Raw genomic sequence first — 13,558 nt, forward strand, 5'->3', positions numbered from 1 at the left:
TGATTTTTCGATTATCCGCTAAAAGTTGTTTGTCGGATAAAATGCAAAATAGAGAATATCAATAATGCAATTGTTAATTTTGTCATATATATTATGGATAAGTTTTATCTGATGAATGAAAATTGGCTTTTTTTGTTTTTTATTTATATAGCCATCTTCAATTTGTTTTTATTTTAAATAGGCACGGAATAGTGACCCCACTGGTCCTTATGGTAAGTGGAGTGGGGTCCAATAGGATGTCGACTGACGAGAGAGGATTACCCCTCGACAGTCAACACATGTCGGCCTTTTGGAACCGGATATACACAGGCTGATCCCGGAACGCGGCACACTTACGTGGGCCACTATGGCGTATTTTAACACCTTGTGTACGGTGGTCGCTATCTGGGCGGATATATAACCCTACCACTAACCAAATTGTTGACACCAAACCTTATGTATTTATAACCTTACCAATATAAAAATTAATACACTTCTGTTGCATAAGTGTACCAATTATTTAAACGTTGGCACAGCACGTCCAGAACGGACTTGAGTTTTATTACATACAGTGAATGAGAATTAAGGAAGGCCCTACAACTTCCTCTATTTCCTAATTCCGTTTATGGACATTGTAGAAAAATGTAATACATAATATATTCATAGGAATATCGTGAATTGCTCTCGTTCAAAATCGCGATTAGTCGTTAGTGTTGTTACAAAGGTATACGTTTGGATATCCCATTGTTTTAATGCGTAAGGTTCGGAGTGACTGAACGGATCCCGGGCTGGCATTATCACTGAGGTCAAGTCAGGGTTTATGGTGCGGTACACCGTGGTTACACTGCGCGTTTCGACGTAATTGTGCTAGGGGTGGGAACGGTTCGGATATTTGCGGATATTATGTATTAGAAACTACTACTAATTTCATTATTTGAATTATATAGTAAGTGTTGGCGAGTGTACACGATGTACTTAGTATCCCAAAGGATAATCAACATGATATGATGAAATATCTACTATATATATTCAGATTTCACTAAGCCTGTCGTGAATATTTTACTTGAGTGAACTGCGCATAAGAAAGGCCCCACTGGTATAATTTCAGATGCCTTGGGAACCAGTTTAGCTTATTATATTATTATTATATATAAATATAAATTAATTTTGTTTTAGAGAATTGTTATGCCCCTTTGTAAATAACGCATGTTGTATATGGATCGTAATAAAAATATGTAGAATTAAATATCATCATCAGAGAATTATTAACGGGTCTATAAACATTGTATCGCCTGGACCAAGTTTTAGATACTATAGTCACGCCAATACGTAAGCCTTGCTCTAACTGTTTAATGATATAGAAATGTTAATTAAATATTTTAAACGTAATGTTAATTGGTAAAGGAAACAATTTATCGGATATTTTCGCATCACATTCCATCCCTAGTCAGTAAACTTTACCACCGCACAATAACTATTTAGTTAGAGCTTTATTCATACCATTGGGCGTTGATGGAGCTTACGTTACAAATGAAAATCTAATATTAAAGCTGCGGCGCTAGAAACTTTAGAAATTCATTGGATTTCTCGCTGTAATCACCACGTTATAAAAATATCTTGCAATTTAAACAACGAGCATTTTAAATATAACAAGAATATAATGAAAATCGACTACCTCGGTGGCGTAGTTGTATTACGCTATGACTGCAGTGCTGAGGTCTCGAGTTTGATGCCCGCGTCAGGCAAAGTGATGGGGTTTTCTACTCAGTATCAGACCGGAGTCTGGAATTCGTACCCGATATGGCGTTCGAAGTTTCAACTCGCACTAGGCCAGCGTGTAGGACTAAGGCCTAATCCCTCTCAGTAGTAGAGGAGGCCCGTGCTCAGCAGTGGGCAAGTATATAATACAGGGCTGATATTATTATTATATTATTATTATGGCGTTAGGCCCACCTGCTATCACGTCATGGGATGGCATACACATGATGGAAAGTGAGTAAAATAACTGCGCTTCTGCCTACCCTTTTGGGGATGAGAGAGGTGAATAATATGTATGTATAAAAAACAGACTATACCTAGCGACGACAGACAGATCTAGTGGAACGAAGTTTAGATCCTAGATACCTTATGAACCTTCAGAGTTCTAGTGTATTAATTTATGTATCCATTGTAGATGTTTTCCAATAAGAGATTATATAGGGCTTAAAAGCGGTTAAAGGGGATCGACTTATAAACTCATAATCATAAGTGGGCTGCCTCTAATGAAATGATTAATTATCATAATTAAAGTAATTTGTTTCATATTACTTACTACGCAATGAGGCGGTTGGTACAAAACATCAAGCAGGCGGAGCCACGAGTAACGCCTAGTTCTATAAAACCCAAATCACCCCAACTGAATCGCATCGGGTTTTATTATTCTTCTGTACAATAATATTACTTTTAAAACAAGGGCATCCCGAATTTTTGGAATAACAGCAGTTTATTTTTATTGAATCCCAAATTGTATTATGATTCGATAAATTTTGGATATCTGTTTTAATATCGTTTCGATATATTTATGTCGATCTGCGGACGAAATATAGTTCGTTCTGAAATTACAAACAATCTGTTTTGGTGTAAAAAATAAAATAAATGTATGTTTTCAGCCAGCGTTTACTTAAAAATAAATATAAGTAATTTTAGCAAGTCCTCTGATCCATTTGGATTTACATTTACTGACCATGGGCCGTTAAATTTGTCAAGCAGTATTACTTGTTTTTCATATTATGTCTGCGATAAAACAGGGGACAAAAATTACCTAATACTTTCAATCTTTATAGATGTATTTGTTCAGCCACCGACAATCTCACTGACCGCACGTGCCTCGTCAGTGTTCATTCCGTGTTATTAGCGTTCCTGCATATAAAATATGGTGGTTTAAACTAATAAAGCAATTAAAAAGTTCCGTCCGCGTGTGCGACAAATCGCGCGGAGCTGGAGTCGCAAATGTAGAGGACACGTCTCCCACTAACGATTATTGCTGCCGACCTCGCTGTAGCAGAGGCGAGGCAGTGGTGCAGCTCTGTGTTTTTTTTTATATAGAAGAATATGGGATATGATATTGGCAAGGTTTTGTTTTTTTATTATTAGCCTTAGATAATGCATTTACAGTGCTGGGCACGGGATTCTGTACTATTAAGAGGGTTCAGCCATACCTACAGAGAGAGCACCGTATAATAATCAGTACACATTTATCATGAACCACAGTTATTTTAATTGCGTCCATGGCTCCACAAGGCGCGAGCTTTTGCCTTCTTCTTGCCTTCTGGCAGGGAATATAATAGGAAGAAATCCCAGTATGATGTTTCTATACAGTGTATATACAAACACGCCTATATTAACCCTGAGGAGGCATTTAGAGGTACAACTGGCACAATAGCTAAGATGCCTTTCTACAATCGTTAACACTAACGGTATGTATGGGAATGACATAGCCTAGCGATAGACTTATCGTTTAGATATGCCATTCCGATACATTTTTTGTTTTCGATTAGCAGTAACGATTGTATAAAGACATTTTGGCTACGACCTTTGATGCACTCAGTTTTCGAGAAGAAGAGAAGAGAAGCTTCCAGAGCCTCCTCGAGCTTTACTGACTGGTATTATAACATGCGTTCCACTGTCAATTCTGGCCTATCCTAGTCGCAATAGTGAGTTTGAGGGTGTGATAGTCTCATGGTACTAAGATATCAACATTTTGTTGATAATAACAAATTCTCGGAAAAATGTTTATGTTTTTGAATCAAAAAACTCATACAAATAGTAGCTTTACCTCGAAATAGAACTCAAAATTTGATGCTTACTGCCCTGTTAAGGTATCACTAGACTAGTATGTAACATGATCGGCTTGCACAGCTGGTGTGGGCTGCACTGTGCGTCCATTACGCGCGCTGCCCGCACCGCAGCATTTAAAATTTCGCTCACGGCACTCACACGTGTCGGCGGTCGATACAGTTTTGTGAAACCCTTTCGGAATTTTTATGCTTACCCCTTAAGTTGCGATTTATTTCATTCGGATTATTTGGATATTTTATGTTGTATTAACATGAGCGCGCTGGTTGTGAAACAATAAAATTTAAGGTTTTGGATTTATTTTCAATGTGCTGTTTATGTAGGTTTTTGTGTTTTTCAAATTTAACTATGAAAGTTATTATAATTAGAGATTAGAGTAATTATTGCTACATAAAATTTGGGATGAGCAATATTGGGAATATATTTATTATTTACATTAGCAACCAAGTCAGAGACAATTTCATTATTACAATAACACCAAGGCGTAAGACGAGATTCCAACAACACAGATTTTGTATCCAACTTCTTATAAAAAGTAATCTCACACAAGTATCCCCATAAATAAGCCAACCACCCCATCTAGACTCGCCGCGACAGCCTAAACTACGTATTTCCCAACAAATACGTGTGTATTTACATTTGAGCGCAGATTTAAACTGTTCCCCGCTCACGGTTGCCGTTAAGCGGGTATAATACACGTTTTTTATACGATATGGGGTAGAAATCGCCCCCAGCGACGGGCGGGGCAGCGAGGGCAAGATATATGGTCCAATAAAGTGGAGCTTGGCTCATAAACGTCCAAGCTGGCATCGTTACTAAGTTGACGCTAAATTGCTGCGGGGTCAAAGTTCTTTCTTCCTAAAGATATCGTCACGCTGTTGTTATTTAGAGATTCAGTAGTCTATTGCGCGTCCGTAGATTTATTACGCTACGAGTAATCTAGAGTATAGGTATTTCAAAGGAGTCCTAAATTTTGCATGGTATTTGTCACTATAAGAGACGACAATATTATATTTTTGTTATGCCTATTATATGTTGGGTACAATGTCTTCCAAATCGGAATACAAGAGTTTGAGTATTTTGCTTCACTACGGGAATATATATAGCCTAGTACCCAAAGGAACTCTCGACTGCTAAAGACATATCTAGAAAACTAACTACAACACTGTTTTAATAATAAAATAATGTTATAGTTAGTATGTCCATAATTTATTCAATTCATAAGAAAAATGCGTTTCTCGTACACTTTACGAGCATTTTCAAAATGTTCGCTGCTCATAAAACTGTTTTATTACTTTCTCCTCAAAAGAGTGACGTCAGCATGTGCAGGCCCTGAGGACCAGGCGAGGGGATCCTCTTTGTTTGAATTCATTGTGAAAGCATCAACGTATTTTATGTACAATAATACCTTTGACTATATTTTGCCTGCCGCTCCGCCTGCGAGAGACCTACAATAAAAATTCCAATTGCGGACAATATTAATAAAACAACAATTTATAATATTCACAAGCAAAACATATTTGCGAAGCACTGTCTGGTTTCGTAGTCGCGTCCTCTCCACAACCAACATGAAAATATTGTTTATTCATGACAATAGTTTCAGATTTTGCTATTTTCACATTATAAAGATAGTCGAGATGCCGCGGGGCACTCGGCCCGCATCACATGACGTGGGGTTGGCCCCCGATCGATGGGATATCGCCGCTGTTTGATACAGGTCCGTTATCTCAAGATAATATCTAAAGGGTGTTTCGCTGACGATGATTGTGTTGGCATGGAGCTAGACGTTGTGTTTGTAAACTGATTGTACGTAAAACAATAATTATGATGATTAACTTCAATAAAATTAAACTGTTTTTTCCACAATTTGCTTCCTAAATACTCGCGAATGTGCCCGTGTTTCATACTTATCAAGAAAGTGCCATTTTATACATTTTAGAGATTAACATTGATTCAAGAAGTAATCTATTTGTGGGACAAATTTGATTCAAATCCATGGCGTAGTTTATACGTTTACTTTTGATTGACTTCAAATATCTTTACGTGCTTTCGCATTTATTTTATTAGTAAGATAATGTATATAAAAGATCGACAATGCTCACAACCTATATTAAAGTGCATTGTATCCACTTTAGGGATAAACGTTGATCCAAGCATTAGCCTATCTGTGACAAATTTCATTCAAATCCATTGCGTAGTTTATGCATTTACTTCTGATAGACTTCCACACACACCATCACGCATTTATCAAATTCAAGATGGCACAAATTCAAGACTCCGGGCTGATATTGAGCAGAAAAACCCAAATATCACTTTGCCCGACCCGGGATTCGAACCCAGGACCTCAGAGCGCTGCCGTACCGCGCATGCAGTACAACTACGCCACCGAGGCAGTCTCCAACATAGTAGACTTTCAAATATCTTTACAAACTTTCGCATTTATTTTACTACTAAGATAATGTATACAAAACACCGACAATTTTCACAACAAAATAGCGGTCTCCTAAACCCAAAGCATCGCAGTCAATAGTCGAAAACAAGACGCTATGGCCCGTACAATATCGCAACACGCGCCGTTTGTTCCTTATTCCCTTTATTTATATCTGCGGGGATCACTCGCGTCTATGGAAAACTCGTATAGAGTTCGGTAAAGAATTGCAAGTATTATCGAAATGTGCATTTTTTTACTGGTAACTGCCCTGCAATTGTGAGCAGTTTGATGTATGGTACAGATGTTATGTAGCTCGAATGTTCCAGAATTATCCTAGTCCGTCTTATTGGATCATTGACTGATCCCAGGGCATACGAAACAGGTTTTGACAATTTTTATGTTCACTATTCAGTAAGTACAAAGTATATTCGACAGATATTTCAATAGATTTGGCGGCTGCATCATATTTTGAGTAAATGTTACTCGTCAAGTACTTATTAGTTGATCAAATCAAATTTCGAAAGACACTTATAAGGAATAATAAAGATAGTAATTTATGTATTCGGGATTTAAAAAAAATATATCTTACTCTGTTATATTTATTTATAAAATTAAAGGTACTTACTGTATATTTTACTTAAATATTAAAAACCGCTTATAATATAGTGTAAAATATAAACAGGGCACGCGGATTATAACCAGGAAATAATCAAGACCTTTATTCTTGAAAATTCGCGCGAGTAGCGTCGCTAGACAGCCACAAGGAAGTCCCAGTACGATAACCCGTATCAACTCAAAAAAACATCTCATACGCACGCAGCAATACAAAACCTCGAAAATTTTAATATCACTCAACCCCCCGCCGCGGTCCCGGACCACCCGCGCGACTCCCGACACGGTTTGGGCGGTGCTGCGGATCCCGCGCCGTGATACTGTCACATATCCGACACGCCGTCCAACCCCGACCATAATGCTATTAAAGTATTATTCTTCGTAGTTTATTTTTACTCGAGTAGGTATATAGAATATGACTTGTGATAACGTACTCAGCTACAGTGAATTGTCGCAAGGCAGTAGTTTAATAATTAAGAACCGCGGATGGAAGATGAAGAGTTTGCACGTATACAACGTCATTTTGACATTGCGTTACTAAATGAAACCACATACTCGTCTTCATCTTTGCTGAAATTGTGTCAAAAATTATTCATTAATAAGTAATATTTTCACTTAAAAATCCTGGTTTTATTTTTCTGTTTTTTTTTTTTTTTTTATTATTTTGTAGTTTAATGCGAATATGGTGTGTGCATGGTTGTATTTTTGACTTAAAGTATGATGTTAACGCTGCAACGAATTCTCTTAAAGTAGTAGCAGTGGCTTTAGGGCTCAAGTAACTTATTGTTAAGTGTTATTTCCAAGTAGATAAGTATGTAGTTTCATTTAGTAACGCAATGTCAAAATGACCCTGTATATATATCAGTCAAAATTAAAACACTAAATAGGTATCTCAATCGGAAGAGTCTGGTATGATAGCATTGTTCAGACAAAAACAAACAGCTTAATATAATATTGTTGTCTTACGGATATTGTAGCTGTTTATATTTTTGTCTGACTATGTTGTTTATTTACCCAATACATTAAACCTCAATGCATTCGAAAACATAAGGTATTTCAAAAATTGCACTAAGTGTATTGACATTACTATACCTCGTCCATTGTTTACAATCGCAAAATCTCTTGGCCCAACATATATACATTTCATTAAAGTTAAGTATCTGCAATCCAATACAAAGCATTGTCTTCCGTACAAACAGCTTCGGTCTGGAGCAATCTTTTTAAGGAAAAACGTTGAATCAGCGCCATTCCAGTGTTTTCATTCTAAACAGACGTCGGAGTGCATGGCGAACTTCCAACATCCCTCTTAGCAGAATGTATCTCAAAGTGTTTGCACAGTGGATACCGGTTAATTAAGATACTCTAATGTTTCTGAGAAATTGATCAAGAATTTTTGTTACGTTTTTTTTCATAACTTTGTGATAAAATAATAAATTATGGTATATAAACCAAGTTACTTTTTATTAGGAAATTACATGAGTTGAAGCGTGAAAAAAGACAGTTACAGTTTTTTGTTTCTTGTTCGCATAATAAAACAGTTCGTTTGTTTGGTATCCGCGTACAATTTCAACACAGTGAATACGTCTACATCCAAGTTGTTCATCTGAAACGAGCTCTAACCTAGGTTTTTTTTTTGTGAGGTATTCCGCCATCTATACACGGGAAGGGTATGAATGGGATACTGAAGACCTCAGGCTTAGGGACTGCAGGGACCCAGAGGAAAGTTAAAAGGGAATATCTAGGGGAAGGAAAGGAACGCTCTTAGGATAGGCGGATTGGAGTATCGAGGGAAATTTTTGCGGGCTCCTTATAGGCAATGTGAATTTAGAAACCATGAGGTATATACACTTTACTGTGTGCCTAGGGATTTCACAAATGTCCCCCCGTGCATGGGCATGCATTCGGTGTGGAATCTTAGCGCACGTGAATTGCCCCGGGGGAGGGGGCCCTAGGTAGTTAGGTTTTATGCTTTATTAAAGTAGGTAATCATCATCAATGTCGACTGACGAGAAATTAGGCCTCGGCAGTCGAACAATTAAGACGTCCTGTTGAAACAGGATATACACAGACTGATCGATCTCAGACCGCGACACACTTACGTGGGCCACTATGGCGGGTTTTAACACCTTGTGTACGGTGGTCGCTATCCGGGCGGATATAAAATAGATCCTACCACCAGCATTAATAAAATACCTAATATACCAGTGTGTGTGTACCTAATTTCGTCCTAGAATACCCCGCGGTAAACCTAATATCACATAGAAGTACCAAATGCGTTTCTAATATTCGCAGTTAGCGTCACGTAGTCGTTAACGGGATATTATTGGGGGAGTAAGAAATCAGTGCGGTGGGTAATTCGCCGCTATCCCGTTATTGTGTCGGAGACAAATTGTTACAACATGTGTTGGGCGACGCGGCCGTGAGCGACACGCGTTGCTGTTTCAGGTTTGGATCTTATATTCGAAAGTAGGAAATATTTTGCTACAATCATATTTATATAATATCAGCCTTGTATTATATACTGTCCCACTGCTGGGGACGGGCCTCGTTTACTTAGAGGGATAAGGCGTTAGTCGACCAAGCTGGCTTAGTGCGGATTGGTAGATTTCACATACCGTCAAAATTCCTATAGAGCAATTCTAGGGTATGCAAGTTTCCTCTTCTTTTTCTTTTTTTAGAGAAAGCGATAACTCCCAAAGAATAGACACATAATATAAGAAAAGTCAGAGTTGTGTGCCCTTGAGATTTGAATCAGTGGATATTTGTCTCGGCAGTCCGTTCCATACCCAACTAGGCATTCGCGTATATTTATGTATATACTAAGCAGTAGTGTGCCAGTGTTTTAGCTGGTATAATTACTGGCCATTGTAAGACTTAAGGTATGTTTTAGAGTAACAGATGCATCGCAGGTCAATTAAATTCTTATCATTTGTAATTGTGGGTTATAAGCAATCGCAAGGTTTACTGTATATTTAGACGAATAGCTAATCCGTCTCTTCATTTAGTTATGCCAATTAAAATCGAGATCTATAAATGTTCATAATATTTATTAATATATTTATTCATGACTGCTCAATGCCACAGTTTTTGTGCGTAATACAACAGTGCCCTGGGATCCTGATTTCGAAACCCAGGTCGAGCAAAGTGTTATTTGGTTTTATTCCTCAGTAGCAGCTCGAAATCTGAAATTTGTGCCTAATATGGCGAAAGGCTCACCCTATTACCTTATGGGACGAAGCATACATGGTGAAAAGTAGGTAACTTGATTGCATTTCTGCTTACCCTTCGAGGATAAAAAAGTTTTGTGTGAGTATTTATTTATTTTCCCAAAAGTTAAATTTCCTACACAAGGCACTGTCTGTATTGAAAGCGATCAATTTACATTCCAAATTATATTATTAATCAAAGATTACCTAGTGTACAATAAAATGTGAAACATCAATATAACCTTATGAACCTTCCTGTATATGCAATTATATTTACAATAAATGCTTATAAGCACAACGTACACAAACAATCAGCCTAAATCAAAACACACCGAAACCGACATCAGTACCGCGAGCACATTCTGGCTCGAGACTAAAGCTAAGGTTTGGGGAAAAAACTTGGCTTATATGAAAGTTGGCGTTAACTCGACGGTGGCGGCAGGTGCGCTTTATGGCGCAGACGAGACGAGATTTTTTGCACCAAGCGCAGCCCTCATGAATATGCCCGGTGCATCCTCAACTCTTGGAAAAATTTTAAACCTAACGGAAACACGTTTTTATATTTTGGCACGAGACTGCCCAACTAAGTTAAATGGGTTTCGCATTGCCGCGCCCGGCGCTAACTTACCAAAAGTATTTTAGCGTTTTTTTAAGTTCTGGGAGTAATGTGTGTCCAAAGTTCGCTGTACAATTATACTTCATCTTCCTTCAAATATTGTGCCACGCAAACTTCTGCCAAAGGATTGGGAAACATTTACTGTCAACAAACATTGGAACAACAATCGATTTACTTCTATAACAATATCGGCAAACAGTGCGGAGGAAATTCGAAGCGAACTCAGAGGTCTATTTAAAGTTTTTTGGAATAAACACGCCTACACGTGTACCCAACTTTCTGATGACACTTTGATGGATTTTTGAGAGTTCCGTGGAATAATAATGGCGTTACAAACTCTTTGTTACGTGATTTTTATATTTTTGTTTGGAGGAAATCAATGTGGTTTACGAATTTCATAGAAAACGTAATCCTACAAGAGAAGGAAATGTTAACCAGATTCCCTCAGGTTATTTTAATCTTATAATAAAGGGACAATGTCATTCCATAGAAAAAAGAGATATAGAAAACGAAAGTCCTTGTACCAAGCCAGGATAAAATAAAAAAAGAAGCAAAGGTATTAGTATTTATAATGCCAAGAATACTTATTAATTGACTAGTTATCAAATCTCGAAATCCACATAATCGTCACCGACCCCGTTTTATATCGACCCCGACAGTCTCATAAACGAATACACGTACCAACAAACTTTATATTTACGCTACATAATTAATTGATTTTATTACTTGTTGGCGTTATGACTGTACAAATAGATATGGAAGATTTGGTAAGGTTATATTAAACGAATTTTATTATACGTATTGTCGCCTTGGTCTAATGGTATACTTTCGTTAGATTCAATTTCTAGAGAAAGGCAGAAAAGACTGAGGTTTTTTAAACACAATACATCTAGATTTAGATCTTTGCGAGAGACTTAACGTCAGACAGATTAAAAAAAAAAACAAATAAAATACTGATTGGATGCTTACATTCTTTAATCACTGAAAGACATAAGCAGATCGAAGATGTGTTTCTCCGTGTGGCTTCTCTTTTTATATTATCCTTATAAGATTACTATGCACAATCGCATGATGTAATAAATACGAGACACAATTAAGACACATTGTAAACCTAAAACACTGGAATTATTACAGCAAATGCTAAGGCATATATTAACTAATGAACTAAAAATATTTCTTAAGAGTTAATACAACCAACTCAAGTAATTTAAAGTTTCTTAGTTCCATACTATTATAAATGCGAGTAATGGCTTCATAGCTGATTCGATTTTAATGAAATTGGAATAACATTTCCTCGGTTACGTGACTGAACTAATTTTGATAATTGATGTGAATACAGCCTTAAGTCTGCTATAGGATATATATCTAAACTAAATTATAATACTGACCCTTGGGTATTTCACTCTCCCGTTTATCTTTGTTATAATAAGTTTAAGTATTGAATAAAAATGATATTTCGTAAAAAATTAAAAAAAGAAAAATTAGACAGATAAGGCAAGGATAAAAAGCATAATATTCTGAAATTCTATTTGGCTGCTTGTTCTTTGTACTCCAAAATCATGGGTCTGGAACTATGCTCAATGAGTAACGCAAAATCTTCAAAGGAATTGATATTAACATATTGCATGAATTGTTGCGAATTCGTGCGGAAAAATTTAAGAAGCACGTAAAAGCGAGTAAAACTTGGCTAAGGAGGTTATACTAAACTTTAGCATTTGAGCAAACATCCTTTGTAATTGGCTGAGTTAGAAAAGAAATAAAAACTTTTTGTTCAACGCTGCGTCGACGGCAGACCACTTTTCGTCCATCGCCGATTTTCCTACGGCCGACTGTACTTCGATAGTTTGCTAATCATGTGTGCAAGTAAGTCTGCTTGAGTTTGCGTTTTGTGCTTTTCTTGTGTACAAACTTCAAAATTGATCGGCAAGTAATGATTATTTAGCATTATTATAAACTATGAACCGATTAATATTATACTGTTTAAAAATATAAGAAAAATTAAAGTTTTTATAGTTTGAGACACTTATTTATCCACGAGAATTACATTAACTTAGTAAGAGAAATAGAATATAATTACTTACTGTTGGAAATAACATAATGCGCTTATCAGAAGTCGATAATTTTAGGCCAGAATATAATTTTAACTAAGGATAACCAAATAATATTTTAATTTGGTAGCAATTTAAAACTTATAATGATTAATTTAAATTACTATCAAGCTACTGCTTTAAAAACTACGTCCAGGTATAAACTAAAGTTGGATGCACAACTCCATATAAATCCCATATAATTTATGGATACGTATCGATAGATATCTTAGTCACCGCGAGGCTTCGTAAATGCGTATGTCCCACTAACATTAGCATTTTTAATTAAACACACACGAGGCACGCCACACCGTGGCGTGGGCTTGTGCAGTGCATATTTATAATAATTTGAGCTTTTTATTATTTCTTTCTGCAGTCGTAGGTGAGTGATGGTTGGCTGTTACATTTATATATTATTTTGCCGTATATAGGTAACTGTGAAGTCTAGTATAATATTGATCACCGCGACATGTTCTCTCATGAGTTTATTGATGTAGTTAATTCATTTAAATAGTTTTGCGCTCTATTACCTCTGTTGATAAGGCTCAAATTTAAGTGTGTAGTCTAAAGACAAAACTACCAACATGATAGAGCGATTACCACAAGTAATGGATTTATTGTCAGATAGAAACCTCTTTACGAAATGAATTCCTTACGAATTTTGGTACCGGAACAAGGATACTGTCTATAATTAAGAGCAAGCACTTACGCTAAAGATATTTTGTAGCACAATGAGAACACAGAAAGTTTGATCATTTTTTGAATACAGTTCTTTAATATGTTAAAAATCAGA

Source organism: Manduca sexta, chromosome 21, assembly GCF_014839805.1.
Source record: "Manduca sexta isolate Smith_Timp_Sample1 chromosome 21, JHU_Msex_v1.0, whole genome shotgun sequence".
Classification (NCBI taxonomy): Eukaryota; Metazoa; Arthropoda; class Insecta; order Lepidoptera; family Sphingidae; genus Manduca; species Manduca sexta.